The sequence below is a fragment of the Piliocolobus tephrosceles genome, chromosome 8 (genome assembly GCF_002776525.5).
Source record: "Piliocolobus tephrosceles isolate RC106 chromosome 8, ASM277652v3, whole genome shotgun sequence".
NCBI classification, from domain to species: Eukaryota; Metazoa; Chordata; class Mammalia; order Primates; family Cercopithecidae; genus Piliocolobus; species Piliocolobus tephrosceles.
In genome coordinates this window covers 65,997,674-66,016,771 of record NC_045441.1, presented here as the reverse complement: position 1 = coordinate 66,016,771, position 19,098 = coordinate 65,997,674, and the positions used below count along the sequence as shown (strand labels likewise).

At 33.4% G+C, this 19,098-nt stretch overlaps 1 protein-coding gene across 4 annotated transcripts in view; it reads right to left on the bottom strand.

The window, feature by feature from the left end:
• Positions 1 to 19,098, bottom strand: part of DGKB (diacylglycerol kinase beta) — an 824,940-nt gene that overhangs the window by 804,842 nt on the left and 1,000 nt on the right. The window lies entirely within an intron of this gene.

Genomic DNA, 19,098 nt, shown 5'->3' with positions numbered 1-19,098 from the left:
ATTTAACAACAAAAATCACTTGCAAGAACAAATCTAATGAAAAATTTAGGGCAGAACCAAGATTTTTGGTTACCATTCTTCCAGTTTCAGAGTGAATAAGAGGAGAAGAAATAAAATGTGTGTGAACAATTCTTGCCAAAATTAGTGCTTCTTAATCTCCTTCATAAGAATCTCATTCTCTTTCAATTTCCAAAATGTTAGGATTCCTCTCTTTTTTTCTCTTATTGTATACACTTTTCCTACCCTATCTGAACTATACGATTTCCTTTAAGCAAAACTTTGTCCTCAGAGCTACTTATATTCAACTAACTTCCTTCTGGAAGCCTCAAGTGACTGAAGATAAACATATCTCAGAGGCATCTCAGAAGAATGTAGGCATCTCAGAGGGAAATAGCTAACAGCCTTGATGTAAATACTCAGTTTAAGTAAAGCCTAAAGCTCCCTGCCCAACAAGATGCTGGAAGAAAAGAATGAAGTAGCTGAAAGAATACAAAGAAATGCTTGAAAACTTCAACACACAAAAGAAACAGGAAGGCCATGATAAACCTAGTTAAAATGTCTGGCTGAAACAATGCTGCTGCTGATAAACGTAGCTGCTCTCTTTAGAGAAAACTTCACAGATGATATGTGTAATCATAAGTATATAGGCAATCACCATGTAAGTCATTCTTATTACAAATAATATAAACAGATGGAATATTTGTAGGATCCTCATAACCTAATTTGATTTTTAGGGCATTGGAGATTAACTACTTTGTAAGAACTACTAGAATGACATTGAAGAGGTAGGCATGAGGTGTGTGTAGCCTGAATAAGAGTAGCACCTGTCATGTAGTAAATATGATCATTCTAAGACAGATCATACAAATAACATTGGCAAAACTCATGATAACAAGGTATATCAAAATGTAAAACAAATGAACAGCAATTCAAAATATGCTAAGACTCATCTCAGAATAACTTTAAGGAAAAATGATAATCGATAGATGTAAAAATGTTTCAAATAGAGATTAGGAAATTAACTAACTGCCTTTTCCATTTATCCATAAAGGAGATTTCACACATTTTGATAATTTCAAATGCAGTGCATTTGAATAGTAGGATCCTTCCAATACCAGAATGAATCTTGCCCCCTACAATGACTCTTATGTCCACATAGTAAAGGACTCAATAAATTTGTTAAAAGTTTGAGTTCTATTACTCAGCAAAGTTCACTACCAGCACCCATCTATGTGCTGCAATTTAATAAATTAAGGTTTTGGTCAATATTTAGGAAGGATTTTAGGAAGCCTTTGTTAAAAATCAAAAGGTGCTGCAAAATAGTGAGTAACTTACTAATGGGCTCATATCTTTAGGGGTTGTGAAAATGAACTGCTAATTAATTCCTTTTAACCAAGAATTAATACACATTCTATTAGTATCAAAGAGGCTACATGAATAAGACAACTTCTCAATCTCTAGAAGCTCTTAGCTTTCAGTAAAACTTCATTGTCTATACAAAAAATAATACTGTAACATCAAAGACCAATGTAGTTGCATATAAATATACAGGCACTTGAGGAGAAGAAGATAAATATCCCCATGAGTGCAACGGAGCAGATGTAAAGATCCGTAAGTGTGAGTATTAAGGTGAATTTTTGTTTCTTTTTTTTTTTTTTTTTTTTGATACAGAGTCTCGCTGTGTCGCCCAGGCTGGAGTGCAGTGGCGCGATCTCGGCTCACTGCAAGCCTCCGCCTCCCGGGTTCACGCCATTCTCCTGGCTCAGCCTTCCGAGTCGCTGGGACTACAGGCGCCCACCACCGCGCCCGGCTAATTTTTTTGTATTTTTAGTAGAGACGGGGTTTCACCGTGTTAGCCAGGATGATCTCGATCTCCTGACCTTGTGATCCGCCCGCCTCGGCCTCCCAGAGTGCTGGGATTACAGGCGTGAGCCACCGCGCCCGGCCGAATTTTTGTTTCTATCTGAACTGTGATACTTCTACTAGAGGGAAAAGTCATTTCATTTTTATTTTAAGGCAAACGAGCAGTTAACACGAAATTAAACATTCTTGTAGCCTTTATTCTTGTCTGCTACCTCCTGGCTTCCATCCTCCAACCCAACCTTCACATGTCCATTGCAGAGGAATTAAAAATTTCACTTAAAGCCTGTCAGTCGTACACAAACATTTTTCAGAGGCTATCAAATGCCCAAATAGGAATCTGTGAACCTTTTGAGCTTTCTAGTTTCATGGTTGAAAATTTCCGTTTCAAAGTTTAACGTCTAATTAAATCTAATATCTCAGTTTTAAAAAACAAAGGGCATAAAAAAACATTTTTTAAAATGCTTAGCCTGATTCAATGACTAAAAAGAGGGTTCCCCAGACAGAAATTGAACATCCCTAACAATCCTTTGTTTAAAAAGACTACATTACTTATGGAGTTTTCTAGTGATATCCTGAGAAGAAAGATTTAGAATGCTGCTTTGGTCTATTTGAAGAGTTATTTATTGTGTGATACTAATGGGAGTGGTACAATAAATAAAGTGACCTATCGTTGGAGACAGTTTCTTATGTAGCCAACTATAGTACAAAGTAGAATGTGATAAATGGGGTACAAAAGAGCATGATAATATAAGAAGTTGAGAGAATAATTTCAACTAAGAAGTTGAAGAGACTATAGAAATGTGCCTCAAACAATCGGGAGGAATATATGAATACGTTTCCCAAGGCTAGCTTTTGTGCACCCAACAATGATCTTGAAACTCCTTTTTTATAAGTTACATATTGCCATTCATATACTGTATCTTGCTTTGTTAATTGTTTCTATTTCATATGACACTGCCACCATATATAACCATGCCTGTTTCTATTTATTACTTTTTCTATATTACCATTTGTATTTATTACTTTTTTTCAAGGTTTTTTCTTACTTGCCCCAAAGTATTTCATATAGTGTACCTGAAATTATTTGACAATAAAGTAAATAGATTCATTTAGAGTCTTAAATGAATGATAAAAATAAAAAGAGAGTGAAAGTTCAAAATTCAGTTGACACTCATAGCACTATAAAATCATAAATTTAAAAAATATTTCTTTAACATTTTTTAAAAATAGAAATACAACCTTGTTAACAAATTACTACTTGATAAATATTGTGTTTATGTAGAATCAGTTTAGGGTAGAATCTGTTATACTGTATATGTACCACTTAAATGCATTAATTTGTGACCCTTATAGAAATTCTAGATTGTTCTTATATTATTCAAACAATTTTGGCAGTATTGCTTTATAAAAATTAAGTCAACATCCAGTCAATCCTAGTGTCCATATTACTCTATAGAGGAGACTCACACATCTAACAGGTTAGTTTTCCTTAGAGCCACAAAGTTTTCAAGGATAGAATAAAGAAAGCTTTTGAGAGGGCTGAATGGTCTCATGAGGAAGGGCTCATCCCTTGAGGGAAACCTACATACAACATAATGGTTTTATGTTAGACAAATAAAGGGAGTAGATGTAAGAGAGTGAACGTGTTACACAGTTATGAGTTTTCCTAATTGTTATGCCCAAATCCCACACCAATACCTCTCCCAACACACACACACATACACACACACACACACACACACACCCTCCAGGAGATGTTAATAAAGTCAGAAAAACAAAGAAGAAGCCTAAACTTCAGGAAACTTCTCTTTCAGTATTCTTCCTTTGATTATTGGCTTTATGACAAAATGTCCCAAATATGCCATTTCCTTTTCTGAAAGTAACCAGTATTTTCATTGCTTCAAGCCTTTTCAGCTCTAGTCTGTTTGTGTCATATGACTGCATATCCTTGCCATGTTTTTATCACCTCCTCATATGTAAATGTAACTGTTTTCATAAAGCAAGTTTCCTGGCACCTGCTGGGCACAGAGCTGGATGTTGTGAGGATGTTGTCCCCACAAGCATGCTGGAATCTCTCCTCCTCCATGGGAGCCTCCCTTAAGAACAAGCCTTTAGGTGGATTAAAATCCTAGCTATAAGAAAATGACTGTGTTTATTTCTGAATGAATAATCCAGATTCAGAATATAAGAATCCAAATAAAAACCTAACCACATGATTCCAAAGTTTTATTCTGGAATTCATCTCTGTCATTTAGTTGAAGAATCACCACTAATATTGATGTGGTGTTTTATATAGCATTTTGTTTGGGATTTTATTGTTGTATAGATCAACAGAAGGACAGTTGGATGAAATGTGACATCTTTACAAATGTGTCTTCTCATTTAGGAAAATTGAATATTTTACCATTTGTTCAGTTATTTTATATTCTTCAGAAAAATTATTATACATTTCGTCATATAATTAGTACATTTATTGGTAAGTTTATTTCTAGGTGCTTTATAGTCTTTTTCAGTTACATTTGCTAATGGGTTACAGCTGGTTTATGTGAAAGCTATTGATTTTGACAGACTGATTTTATACCTAGCTGACTGATTTTATATCTGCATTTTCCAGTGAAACAGAGAGATTTAAAAAAAATATGTGTTTTATCCTCAGGGCATTTTAGATGGGAGGGGAGTTATATGCCTTTGTTCCTTCAATCTGACATCATAATCCAGTTTCTTGAATTTAATATTTTTAAATTTGGGGGAGAAAACTAATTTGGGTATTTACAGCCCTAGGATTCACTAAGGACAACATAACTCATTTGTAACCTACTAACCAGGTTTGTCACCAAATTACATATCGCCATGCTTACTAAGTAACTGCTCCAGTGTGCTCTTTCAGTGTACCTGAAAGAAGTAACTGGAAAGCTCAGTTAATTTGAGAATTTCAGTTCTGAAGAGGTGATTGTATTTCCTCCACAATCATGGCTGTGGAGAGAAATGAATGAAAAGCTCTATAGCATTAGATTTTATCACTGAGATTAAAAAAAAAACAAACAGCATTTTCTATAGTATTTAGCCTTCACTTTAAATCCATTTACCTACAAGATCTTATCCCACTTCATATGAAAATATCTATATACATAAAAATATCTAAATATGCACACATATCCTTATTATAATAATTATTCATGCTTTTCCTTAAGCAAAATGATTCTAATAATTATGAGGGAAAACATAACATTTTCTTTCATCACTTTTCCACAAAGTGGTCACATTGGCTGTATTTTTATAGGGAAGACAACTTCATCATCAGTCATTTATGAACACAGGTATGAGTTACAAATTAGAAATTTACCTCAGTGTGACTTTTGGAAGACTAACTTAACTTCAAAGTTACAGATAGATGATAACTAAGATCAGCCTCTTAACTTTGATGTATTTATATATTTTGAAGATGAATTTGTGAAACGTAAGAATCAAGTGTGAGGTGTGACAAATGCATTTAGTCCACTTTGAATATTTTGCTGCCATTCAAAACAGTACTTAAAGAATACATAACAGCTTGGAAAATTGTGATCTATTTAAAGAAGGAAAATCTGAATTTTTTATACTACTTGATTATAGAAAAGAAGTTTTCACCTAAAAAGTTTTTTTAATGAATCCAAAATATTACTAGTACTTACATTTGTATACTAAAACTACAGGTAATCCTCTGACTTTATTTTTTATTGTGTTTTACAAGATGGACCTAAGAACTGTATTATTTTTAAATAAAATATATTTTGAAAGTATCATCAGTAAAGAAATACTACTGTGGTAAAGGTAAATAAGAGTAGGAAGAATATAAATATAAGCTCCTGTATATTATAATTTGAGAAAAAATGATTATACAAATATAATTTTGTATAATGAAGTTAGAGAAAATCCAGTCAAACAGTGAAAGTGAGGAGTTTCCCTAAACTTTATTTGATACCAACGAAGGTCAATCTGTGTTATTACTAGCAATGTCACATCACAAATCATCTTTTTGTCCATTCTGACATCATTGTGAATACTGTACACTTTGTACTGTGAATACATTTATCTTACCTTCCTCCCAGATGTGATAATTTATACTAACAAATATTTCTCTTGTCAAATTAAGCCAAAGATAAGCCATTGGTAGATGTTTTATTACCCGTGATCTCAGGCGGAGGTCTTAGGACAAACATGAGAGGACATGACATCCCAATTTAAAGATTTATTACAGTTTATTGTGAAGGCTATAGGCTGTTTTCCCTAACGGTTCACTAAAAATCACTGACATGGGGTGGATTGACTAAGAAGAAAAAGCATACAAATCTATTTAATGTGTATGCAGGGGAGCCTTCCATTCCATCCATCTTTGACATATGTTCAGTTATAATGCTTTCTATTTCTGCTTTTTCCTGAATTTTTAATTTATTTTGAAAATATTTACATTTTATTCTATTTGTTTGGAAGATTTGTGTGCATGCAGCTTAGCTTTTATTTTTTTCCATATAACATAGTTTTTTGAACAAAACATTGATTTTATTTCCATATTCCTCCGTTTTCTCTTCAGACACACCCTGGTGGTAACGCCAAGACTCTTTAGTAACCAAACCTTTCTAATTTAAGCACATACAATTTAGGATTTTATTAAATGTTCTGTCTCAATGACTTGTGTTTAGTAAGTTGATTAAAGTGCACTCCGTTTTATTAGTCTCATGTGGCTGAGATGTGGCAGCCATGGCCCTGCCTATGGAAATGCAAGGGAGAACAAACTGCCCAGATCTGAAAAGTGTGGTTGGGATCAACAGCTTTCACCTATCAGCTCCTTCTGTTTCATCACAGTTTTTGAGCTGGGGTCACTCTTCTTGAAGTGGCCACAGCAGATAACTGAACAAACTATGATACAAATGTTGGGCCATTTTTGCTACACACGGAACTCTCCTAACCAGCAATGTTTCTTTCAGATCTCCCTGCTGGGCTGGTAGATTTTATAAAATCCAAAATGTGGTCTGAAATTTCCTCCTATACAATCCTGCTTCTTTCTCACCCCACCCACAGCACTTTTTTTTTTTAATAGGTGTTACTCTCCAATAAACTTTTCTAGCCCCTCTAAACTTCAATCTCAGCCTCCGCTGCTCAGAGGATCTAAGTTTCACACAATGCAGAAATGTTCTACTAATAACACAGCCCAAAGTATTGCAGACTAATTAACTATGTTATCTTTCCAAGGTAAAAACATGTCCTCTCAGTCTCAGCCTTGATATTAAGTGGGATGATATATTTACAAATTCTTTAAAATTACAATGTCACCAACATAAAACCATTTGTCTAGAACTTTAAAAATTGTAACTTTGAATGGTATGTGACACAAGTGTATAATTCTCAATCATCAGTTTAATTCATTATGTATGTAATGGTCATTATGTATGTAATGGTTTACATATTTTATGAGGCATTTCCAGATATTCAAAATAGAGAAAAAACTTATATGTCCATGTTCTGAGTACCACTTCTTCAATTTCAGAAGTGAATAAGGTAATTTTCAGTGTGAGAATGGCTGTTTCCATTTGCATCTTTTACTTCAGCAACAGAATTTTAAAAGACATCTGACCTTTCCTGCTGTAGTGATTAAAGTAATAGCAGCAACAACATATGCATCGTGTTGATCTTTTTTAAAGATCAAAATTGCATTAATATTTTTAGATTTTGACTGAAATAATTTATTTGAAGGTAGAGAGTATGTGTTCATGTTTATAAATAGATGCCTTTCATCATGATCTGGATAGGTCAAATTTTGTCTTTTTCTTTTTACTCATTCAAAATGTAATGAAATATTTACCTGTGCTTTCACATAACAGATTAATATTTACGAAGTGCTTTGTAAATAGCTATAGCTGTGTCTGTGTGTGTGTGTGTGTGTGTGTGCGCGCGCGCGCACACGTATACAAGCAAATGACTAGAAAACATGTTAGTAAAATCAGCAAGGCTAATAAACTTCCTTACAATGATTTCAAGTGAGACACAATTTTTCCTTTTCCATTTTAATGTTTTCATTAAACATACAATGTCACGGTTACTAATGTATAAGCTATTATATAATTCAAGATTCTACCAGCTGCAAGTGACAAAAACTCAACAAAAATGAGCTTAGGCAAGATATAAACTATATTGACTCATTAATTAAACTATAGATCTCAAAGTAACCAGAGCCAAAAATTTATAAGCCACTTGCCCAGTTGAGCACTTTCATTCTCTCTCTTCATTTCTCATATTTGTTTCTCTTGCCCTGCTTATTTTATTCTCTCAAACTGTCTTTATAAAGCTAAAAACACTGACCAGACGGTTTTCAGGTTCTCCCCTCTTAGGTTTCCATTCCAAAATAAAGAATCCTTATCCCATAACCCCAGCTTTAAAAATACATGAGCAGAAACGTTTTGTTATTTTACTCGGTGGATGCTCTCTTCTGTTTCCAGGAGGGGAGTTACTGAAAGGAGAACCTTATATAAAACTAAATAGTTGTTCTGGGAACCCTGAGCTTTGGAAGGACAAAATAAATACGCAAATATGCAAAATGTACTTTTCATTGTCTAACAAATGATGGGAAGTATGGCAGCCAGGGAAAATCAGTGGATGTGCACATTTGTTCCTTTGATTTATTTCAGTGGAAGTTCCTTCTAAGTATTTGATTGAAGTAATCAAATTTGCCAAAATAAAAGTTCAGTGGAACAGTTAGAATTCAATTTATTTAGTTTGTAAATGGTAAGATGAACAAATATTTGAGAATTCAAAAAAGTGTTTAACCCTTCTATGAAAAATTAATCTGGTGTTTCCTTAAAAGTAAATTCACACTGGAGTGGGGGAATGGTGGTCTGCCTGTTGAGAATCGATTCACTTACTAAAATTCAGAGACAATGGCTGGACAATTGTTTGATGTGCTAGGGAGTGATGGAGAAAGATTTGATTGCCAGATAGGCTTGTTGTAGTGCTCCTGGTTTTAAATATGTGCTAAATTCCCATTTCTTAGCTAACATTTATTGAATTTTTTTTTGGTCTTCCAGGAGATTTGCTCTAATTTGATCAATATTAATAAAATTTACCATGCTATAGTCAATCACTGGCCAACATGAATACATATGGCATAGATCTTGCTCTGCAGCTGCACGTAGCACAATGAGGAAGACACAAAGGTAAAAATAAAATTATACCTACATATATATACACAGATGTAGGATATTTGTTATAATAAAGATATACTGAAAAATTTTCAGTAGGAAAATTATTTATAAGAAAAAGTGTGGAAATTTGGGACTAGGGAGAGGTTTTACTTTGGAGGTGATGTCCAGTGAACATTTGGAAGAATCAATCTGCTTATCAGTTGAGTTATGAATAAGAATGAGGAATAGAGTTACATAATATGTGTTAAGGCATAGAGTTACAAAATGATATCATATTTTGAAGAGTTATAAATATTTAAGATTGCCCAACCCAGTGGCTCACCTGTAATCCCAGCACTTTAGGAGGCCAGACAGGCAGATGTCTTGAGCTCAGGAGTTTGAGATCAGCCTGGGCAACATGGCAAAACCTCATCTCTACAAAAACTATAAAAATTTGCTGCGTAGATTGCACCTGCAGTTGCAGCTATTTGGGAGGCTGAGGTGGGAGAATCACATAAGTCCAGAAGGCAGAGTCTGCAGTGAGCCAACATCGCACCATTGTACTCCAGCCTAGGTGACAGAGCTAGATGTTGTCTTAAAAATAAATAAATAAATAAATAAGATAAATGGAAGATAAAACATATGAGTATTTCAGACAGATTTTAGATGGTTAGTACAGGCCAATAAATCAGTGATCTTGTAGGTTATGCAGAGGGTACTAGAATTTATTCGATCATAATTGGAAGTTTGTAAACAGGAGTCGGGCTAGTTAGGGGGAAGTGAGAAAATGAAGCTCTCATTTTTAAGAGATCCTGCTGGCAAGACTGAGGAGGAAATATGGAGGACGAATTGACTGTTGGTCATTAAATGAGATAAGATGCAAAAGGGATAATTTCTTGAACCAAATCAATGACACTCAAGATTTACATTATAGGCTTTTATGGTATTCAGGGTTTCATTAGTTGCAAGTGACTGAAACCCAACTAAGAATGGCTTATGCAACAGATAGTACTGGATCATAACCCAACTATGATGACAATTTGAATAGAGTAAAGAAGATAAAATAAATAAGGGATATGGATTGACTAGATCTGAGTAGTGAAAAAAGCAGCAGTAGAGGGAATGGATTCACAACATTTCTTTCTTGATGATTGGTTTTAGGATGTTAACACAAATTTCATTTGGGAGGATCAGAAGAGTATAAGATACAGGTCTAGTTGGAAGAGAATACATTTTATTTTGATATGTAGTATTGAATATACTCTAGATATGCAAGTAGAAAAATCCTAGAAGCAGTAGGTCATATTGGTTTATACTTGAATGGGTTAAGTCATTTTAAAGACACAGATTTGGGAGATAGTTGTGTACACTGTACTTTGAAAATAAATATATTGCCATAAGTATATAGTTAAGAATGAGAGGAGTTATAAAAATTAGTACGCAACTAATATGCAAGTATGAGTAGGAGAATAGTTTTTAATACTCCAAGTAGAACTCAGAGCATATTTTTATATGGATAACTTATCTCAAGTAGATGGAATTTATTAAGAAGTTCTTGTGAAAATTGCTAATAGAAACTTGACACCATTTATAGTATGGTTTCTAAGAAAAATGTGCCCCAAGTTTTAGAACATTAAATAAAACAAATAAACAAAACAAAAACAAGTTTTCATTATGGATTAGTAGCAGGGTATATTCATGGATATCAATTAATGATTACTAATCTCACGTACATTCGTAAGTAAAATTATAATTTGGTTTAACACACAGCAATGAAATAGAACTGAGTGATAATAATATAGCAAAACCACCCTTCATACCTTGTTAAACTTACATTGGCCTGACATCAAAAGAATATAAAACTATTAAAAAAGAAGTCTCATTATGTCAAAAATCACGTTTGGCCCTTCAGTGCTCTCTTTTATATGGCACTGGTCCTATATAATGAAAACCATTTTTCAACTCACACATAGGCATACTCTAAAATAGCAATTTCCATTTTGCTCCTTTGATTACATTTTTGTGCATCATATGACTCTATACTTCTGTCAAAAAAACTATATCCTCCCAAATCTAACACCCTGGTTGAAGTTTTTTTTTTTTTTTCTTTGAAGAATATGTTTATTGAAAATAATTTTATAAATATTCTAAAACAATTTCAAAAGTTCTTAAACTTAAAATGTCTAAAATCTTCTATTTAATGGTTGAAATAAAATCTTAATATTGTTTGAAGATTTTCCTCCATAAAAATTTTATTACAATAGTCCATGCTAACAATTTCTTCTCCTATTTTCTACAGGTTAAAAAGTAAAATATAATTTGACCCTTAAATTTGTCCCCCTGATTAGACATATAGTACACTGATGAACCAAGTCTTAAGAGACTTTTTTAAATCTCACATAGCACAACATGAAAGATGTAATAAAAGCTTACTAAATAATTTTTAATGATTCAAGTTGGTACTATCAGAATGGATTCACATCCTTTTCCTTATTCAAGGGAAAATTCTAATTAGATATAAATGGTGAAATTTTTAAGGGAATGCATACATACGTTTGTGCATATATATGTGTATTTTTTTTTTTTTTTAATAGAAACAGGGTCTCACCATGTTGCCCAGGCTGCTGGTCTCGAACTCCTGGCCTCAAGCAGTCCTCCCATTTCAGGGTCCTGACATGCTGAGATTACAGGCTTGAGCCACCACGCCTGGCCTTTAAGGGAACATTCAATCAAAGTTGTTTACTGCCTGAGCTTGTGCTGCTTCCATTAGAACAGACTGATCAGATGAGAGATTTGTTTGGATTTTTATTTTTGGCTCCATTCCATGGAATAACCTCAGGCAATCTAATTAATTTTTGATTTTCGTTCCTTTTTTGTCAGCTCAAATATAGAGATATTATAAAGATAAATAATTGAGAATCAGAGAAGGGACTATATATAATTACTGAGAATATTTCATTACATACTATATACAATCTACATTGCAGAATGTTAAATAAAAATAAAATGATGCAAGATGCTTAATATATAAAGCCCTTTCAAATTTCATCTTAAGGAAATATTATGCATGAATTGTACATTGTACAATGGCTTTTGATGTATTTTATTCATTTTATATATAATGCAAACCTTTGCAATAAACCAGTTATTTGAAATGAACCAATTTAGGGAAATGCTTTGTGGTAGTTATTGGTTCACTTAAACTACTGAATTGATTTTAACTTTTATTTTTAGACTGAAACTTTAGCTAGTTAGTTGCAGAATTTTTTACTTGAAAGATGGAAAATTTTAAATGAAAACCTTAATCCATATGTGCTGGGGAAAATCTAGGAGGATTTCAAAACTCCTACATAAGAATGTAAACAAACTATTTCATCCACAGCACATCCTAAAGAACAAGTGTTTTCTGACTCCATTTATTTTTATTTCCATATTTTTTTTTTTTTTTGATTTTTGTTTTTTTGAGATACAGTCTTTGTTGCCCAGGCTGGAGTGCAATGGCACTATCTCAGCTCACTGGAACTTCTGCCTCTTGGGTTCAAGCAATTCTCCTGCCTCAGCCTCCCAAGTAACTGGGATTACAGGCACGCACCACCATGCCTGACTAATTATTGTATTTTTAGTAGAGATGAGGTTTCACCATGTTGGCCAGGCTGGTCTTGAGCTCCCAGCCTCAAGTGATTAACCCGCCTCAGCCTCCCACAGTGCTGGGATTACAGGTGTGAGCCACCTCCCCCACCCCCTGTTTTCTGACTTTAGAAGTATGTGATTGACTCTCTCTCTCTCTCTCTCTCTCTCTATATATATATATATATCTTTCATAATTAAAAACAAACCTTTATTTTTTGATTTGGCCCAATTTTATACTTATTTTTCTACAAAAATGTAATTATAGAGCTTAAGAAACTGGAAATATTCTTACTGGTGAATTGTTTAAAATGCTAAAAGTAAGTAACTTATGTAAGACTAATGAATTGCAGTGGAAAATTTTACACAGATAAAATAATTAGAGCAAAATGTATTAGAGAGATCAAGAGAGAGAGAGAGAAACAAAATCTAAAGTTAGTGCAAGGCAATAACTTACTCTAATAATTGCCGAGGATCAATGAGTATTTCTATTTCTGACAAACGTATAGTGAGGAAAAAGGACTGACAGCTCATTGAGCCACACTCGATATAGCAGAGAAATTCAAAACTGAAATATCTTTGTCCACTTTCTGCTTAATGCTACTGGTTGCAAATAGGTAATAAATATTAACAGATCCCCTTTATGTCTTTTTATCTCAAGCCAAGTTTGATCTTTGTTCTCATCTTTTTTTTTTTCAACAAAACATTAACGTATGGAAAGTATAAAAACAAACTGCCATTGACGTACTTTCACATTAGTGAAGGAACACTAAGCTTGCTTTTAGTTGATAAGTAACAATTAGGACGTGAACAATTTTTTTAAATTAGTTTCTAACTTGAGGCTTTAGAACATTTTATTTGAATAATCTTTGATCTATTGTGTTTGTGTATATAACTACTTGAATGAAGCTTAATGTAATATTGTTTTCACAGTAAAAAGCATCTATGGTAATAAATTACCTACTTATGGCTCCTTTAAATATAGATGGAATCAAAATCATAGGATTTCAAGAGGGCTCTTTGTGAAAAAAATATTTAATAAGTTATTTGATGATTGGAAATATAAAAATCCTAACTGTCTTTTCCCATTCACGTTCCTGGGATTCCTTTTTTGCCTTGAGTAATTTACCTAATAACCAAATCTCAACTTTGAAGGAAGCTGAGTGTCATCCAGCCATTTCTATTAGCCATTGTTTGGATTCTCCCTACAAGGCCACGGAGAGAGTTACTCATTCTTTACCCAAAAATTCCCAGTGAAAAAATTCAGGCCTTTTGCTCGAGAAAAGCATGGAATAATTAAACTGATCCTGTCAAAATGGAAGTAAAATGTGACATTTCTCTTGAAATGTAGCATATGGCATTCTTTATTTGAACATACACATTTATTGAATCACAGGTAATTTGATGTTTTTAGCATATTGACCGTACATTTGCATCATGCAAATAATGTGATGTATTTGTTTAAAAGTTAATACTGTTATTTTGGGCATTTTCTTACTATGTATTTTCAGCTACATATTTAAACCTAAATATAAGAGAGTCCATTCATTTTTGCAGAATTATTTTTACTGGTTTTCCAGTATGTCATTTATTTTGATGATTCATTGTCTTGACCAGCATTATGCTATTTGTAAAAGACTTAACAAAAACAATCATAACAATTGCAGCAACAGATGATGGTGATACCAGAGAACAACCAAAGGAAGGCAGAATCGTGATATTACCGTCTATCAGTTTTTCTTAAGACTTCTTGTATCATAAACAAATTTAGATGAATACCAACTTCATACTTTCAGATCTTGCAAAACACTGATGCTAATCCCTGTCTAACACAAATATGTCTGGGTGATACTAAAGAAGGGTGATTGCAGATACTCTCCAGCTTAGGAAACTAAGTTACAGTCAGGTTTCAATGAACAATGGGGATACTTTCTGAGAAGCATGTTGTTAGGTGATTTCCTCTTTGTGTAAACATTGTAACTGTACTCATACAAACCTAGATGACACAGACTACTATAGGACCAGTATCTGTCTGTGGCCTGTTAGGAACCAGGTTGCTCAGCAGAAGGTGAGTGGTGGGCCAATGAGCATTACTGCCCGAGTTCTGCCTTCTGTCAGATCAGCAGCAGCATTAGATTCTCACAGGAGCATGAACCCTATTGTAAACTAAGCATGCGAGGGATCTAGGTTGTGTGCTCCTTTTAAGAGTCTAATGGCTAATGACCCCAAAATCATGCATCCCCCAACCCCCATGGAAAAATGTCTTTCATGAAACAGGTTCCTCATGCCAAAAATGTTGGGGACCACTGGTCTACTATACAACTAAGCTAAATGTTATAGCCTATTGCTTCTAGGTTGCAAACTTGTATAACACGTTACTAAACTGAATACTGTAGGTAATTATAACACAGTGGTAAGTACTTATGTATTTAAACATATCTAAACATAGAAAAGGCAATGTGTTATACCAACACATTATGACATTATGAAGTCTAAGACATCACTAGACTATAGAAAATTTTCATTTTTACTATAAATTATTATAGTGTAATTATCATGTAATTCCTTGCACAAGCAGTCCGTTCTGGAATGAAACATCATTATGTGGCATGTGACTGTATTTGAAAGTGAAAATGTATGGGATCAATAGATCATTAGGTGCAGTAACATGGGTTGGGCTTAATTAATCCCAACGAATTATATTATGTGACTTCAGTCATTCATTCTTTCATTTACTGAAAAAAAAATTAAAAGTTTTGTAAAGATTGGCTGCTACCAATGATGATGATGATGACGATTAACTATCAGCATCACATGCCAGGCATCCTCCTACATCTGGGGAATTCAGCAGTGAACAACATAGAGTTTCTTTTCTCATGAAACTTAACACTTCCTAAGAGGGAATCAGACAATATACCAAAAAAAATAGTATGGCTTCCAGAAGTGACAAGTGCTATGAAGAAATAAAACAGGGTAATGTGAAACTGTAGAACCTTGAGGCAGAAAGAAGTTTGGCAAATAAAGTAAAAAAAAAAAAAAAGATTTATAAAGCTATAATGTTCAATAAATGTTAGTTGATTGAATACATGAAAAAGTGAGTTACTCATAGGAAAAATGAAATAAAGAAATGAAGGAATAAATAAATAAATAAACCAAAGGAGAAAAAAACATATAACATATCCTCAAAATGCTCCCATGTCATCAATCACAAAGTGAAAGCAGGTAAAATTGCTCATTTGTTTTCATACCCTTTCCCCAAAGGTGAATGACTGCCTTGCTGTAATTCTCCCCCTGACTCTCAAAGGCAATACTTTTATCTTGCTTTAACAGGGATGCAAATCTTGAAGCCAGGAATACGCTGCATAGTATTCCTTGAATCTCTTTTTCAAATGTTAACCCCAAACTCCTCCCCAGCCGTGGACACCACTTCTGAATGGCAGGCTGGAGTGCAGATGGACAGTGTATACTAGGATGGCACAGATACTAGGGAAACAAGGCCAGGATGTGGTAGGGAAGGTGTCACAGAATTCTTGAATAATATTTTTGTAAAGCCCTAAAGTTTCGAACGCAAATCTGAATGAAATATAATTAGCATTTACTTTCCTTTTCCCAAGGAGTCAAATAAGGTAAACTTTTGTGTCACAATGAAAAGAAAACTAAGAGCTCTCTTCGTGATGATTTCAGTTGCTGGGATTAATCTCTCAGTTGAACAGCATCTGCAGGTGGGATTATTCTGCTGCTGCTTCTGTTCAACTCAAAATATTTTCTGACAGATGGTGATAGCAAGTAAATAAGACGTGTATTTCAGAAGCTGGAGAATTCTTGGGCTCATGAAAGGAACAATAGTCACAAATAAATATATTTCAAAGTGCCCCTATGTTGACTGAACTCTGAGATATTAGAGGGAAAAATCTCATTCGTATTGCAGGAAATCAAGTTTCCCACCTCCTTTCCCATTTCTGAATAATATTAACAAAAAGCTTGTGGTGTACTCTTGGCAGAAAACTCTAGCCACAAGATAGCTGACTGTGTGAACATTAAATACAGTACTTTTACAAGAATTATTTGGTTCAAGATTTGTAGCTGAGTAAAAATTCCTAGCCAATTTTTCATATTCTAACTGCAAGACAGTCAATTGAATTTAAAGCAACATTTGTGAAACCAACTAGGCTTATTTAGGAAAAAGAATAAAAAAAGAAATAATAAGTACATGAAAATTAAACTTATCAAATGCAACACTGTGGAAAAATTCCTGGATAGATGAAAACCTTTTATTTATTTTTATTTTCTTCAAAAAGTCACAGCAATGCCTCGACTTGCCTACAAAATGATATTGAAAGCACTTTTTTTTTTTTTTTTGAGATGGAGTTTCACTTTTGTTACCCAGGCTGAAGGGCAGTGGTACAATCTCGGCTCACTGCAACCTCGGCCTTCTGGGTTCAAGCAATTCTCCTGACTCAGCATCCTGAGTAGCTATGATTACCGGCGTGCACCACCACGCCCGGCTGATTTTTTGTACTTTTGGTAGAGACGGGGTTTCATCATGTTGGCCAGGCTGGTCTTGAACTCCTGACCTCAGGTGATCTGCCAGTCTAGGCCTCCCAAAGGGCAGGGATTACAGATGTGAGCTGCTGCGCCTGGCATATTGAAGGCATTTTTAAAGCAACTCAAGATGATGTTGCTACAGACAACAATGGCAGGCCACTTTACATTAGGTTCTAGGTGTGAAAAAAATTAGTTTGGAATGCCTATTTTATTCACAAGTGCCATTTTCACCATGTATTGAAAATAAACTAAAGCTTAATATATCATCATTCTATAACATAAATACTAGTAAAAATCTCCATTTTTGATTTAATATAGTTCTAAATTTTAGAATTCCTTATGTACTCTAAAAGCGATTTGATGTAACTTTTGCTGGCAAACTGGACTATATCATTTTGTGACTAACAGAGATTGTGCTTCTCCTTTTATCCTAAATTTATAAGCAACAATTTTTTATTCATTTCCAGATCGGTTAACTAAAGCATTTGTTTTCTAATCCATAGGAAAGGACAAGAAAAAAAAATAACTTGCTACCTTCTCCTTCTGACTTGCTCTAAAATCACTGAACTTAAATAAATTTAAAACATTAGATGAAGGAGTAATCATCACACTGAAGTGATGAATTAAAGATATGACTAGTATTCCATTAGATCTGAACTCAATTTCTTAAGATTTGAATGCCTCTTATAAGAATATGATTGCTGATGTCCTCTCAAACATTGTTAAAAGAAAAACCAAAAGAAGACAAAATCTATCATTGCTTAAATCTTCAAATAAAAAATTATTATTAGGAAATTGGATTCTAAGTTTGTTTACCTTTTAAAATTTTTAACAGAGAGATTAAAATGTAATTATAGTGAAATATACCATTGGATTACAAACAGGAATATGCACATACTTATCTTTCCACTCTAAACACAAAGCATGTGAATGTATGTTTGCATATGTGTGTACATATATGTATAGGTGGGAGCTTGCAGAAAGTGAGTTAATGTTATATAGGGTCTAGGAAATCCAACTAATGCTTGTATTATATGATAAAAATAGGTTAGATGGATGGTTTGGAACAGATTTTTTTAATGATATACAATATGCTCTGCTAAAGGCTTATTTTAAAATAGAAACTATAATTTGTAGGGGAAGTATGCCTCTAGAAAATAAATCTCTTACAAGGCAATCAGTTTTGAATTTTTTTCACTAAAAATACAAGTCTGAAATCCTCCCGTCTTGAAGTTTCTCTGTATCCAACAGACTTTTGAATATATTTATTCTCTGCTTATGTCTATGCTTACCTCTATTTAATTTTTATTTAAATACTATTAAGGAATATTTAAAACATTTTAATTGAAATTTAATGTATTTTCCTCTTTGTCTATATTGTGTATATTATAGCCACAGTCAGTATAAGTTAGAAAATATTGTTTAGTTAAATTAATATAATCAAAATATATGTGTCTGGACTCTAAAACAGAAATTGATACAATAACATATGGATTGAAAATTAAGTTAATCATACTATTTATCAGAGAGACCTGGAGCTACTTATTTTACATGCTCAATTTTTCTATTTCTCAATTGTTCTAAATAGGTATTTGAGTAGTACTAAAAACATACTTTGAGTTTTTGCGTTAGTTAATACACTCAGAATAATACACCCTTCACCAAAGATATTTCTGTTTTTCTTTCAGTGTCTCTAGCACCAAATAATGCATTAGAAAAAAAATAGCCTTTTAATCATGTTTATGCAATTAAGAAATTATAAGGCATTAAAGTGACCATCTCTGAGATTACAACCCATATTATATATTATGTATAATAGTCACATTGTCTTAATTGACCAAAATAAATAGTAGAATTTTAAATTTAAGGCAGGTTGTATATATATAAATTACATATAAAAATAAATCTA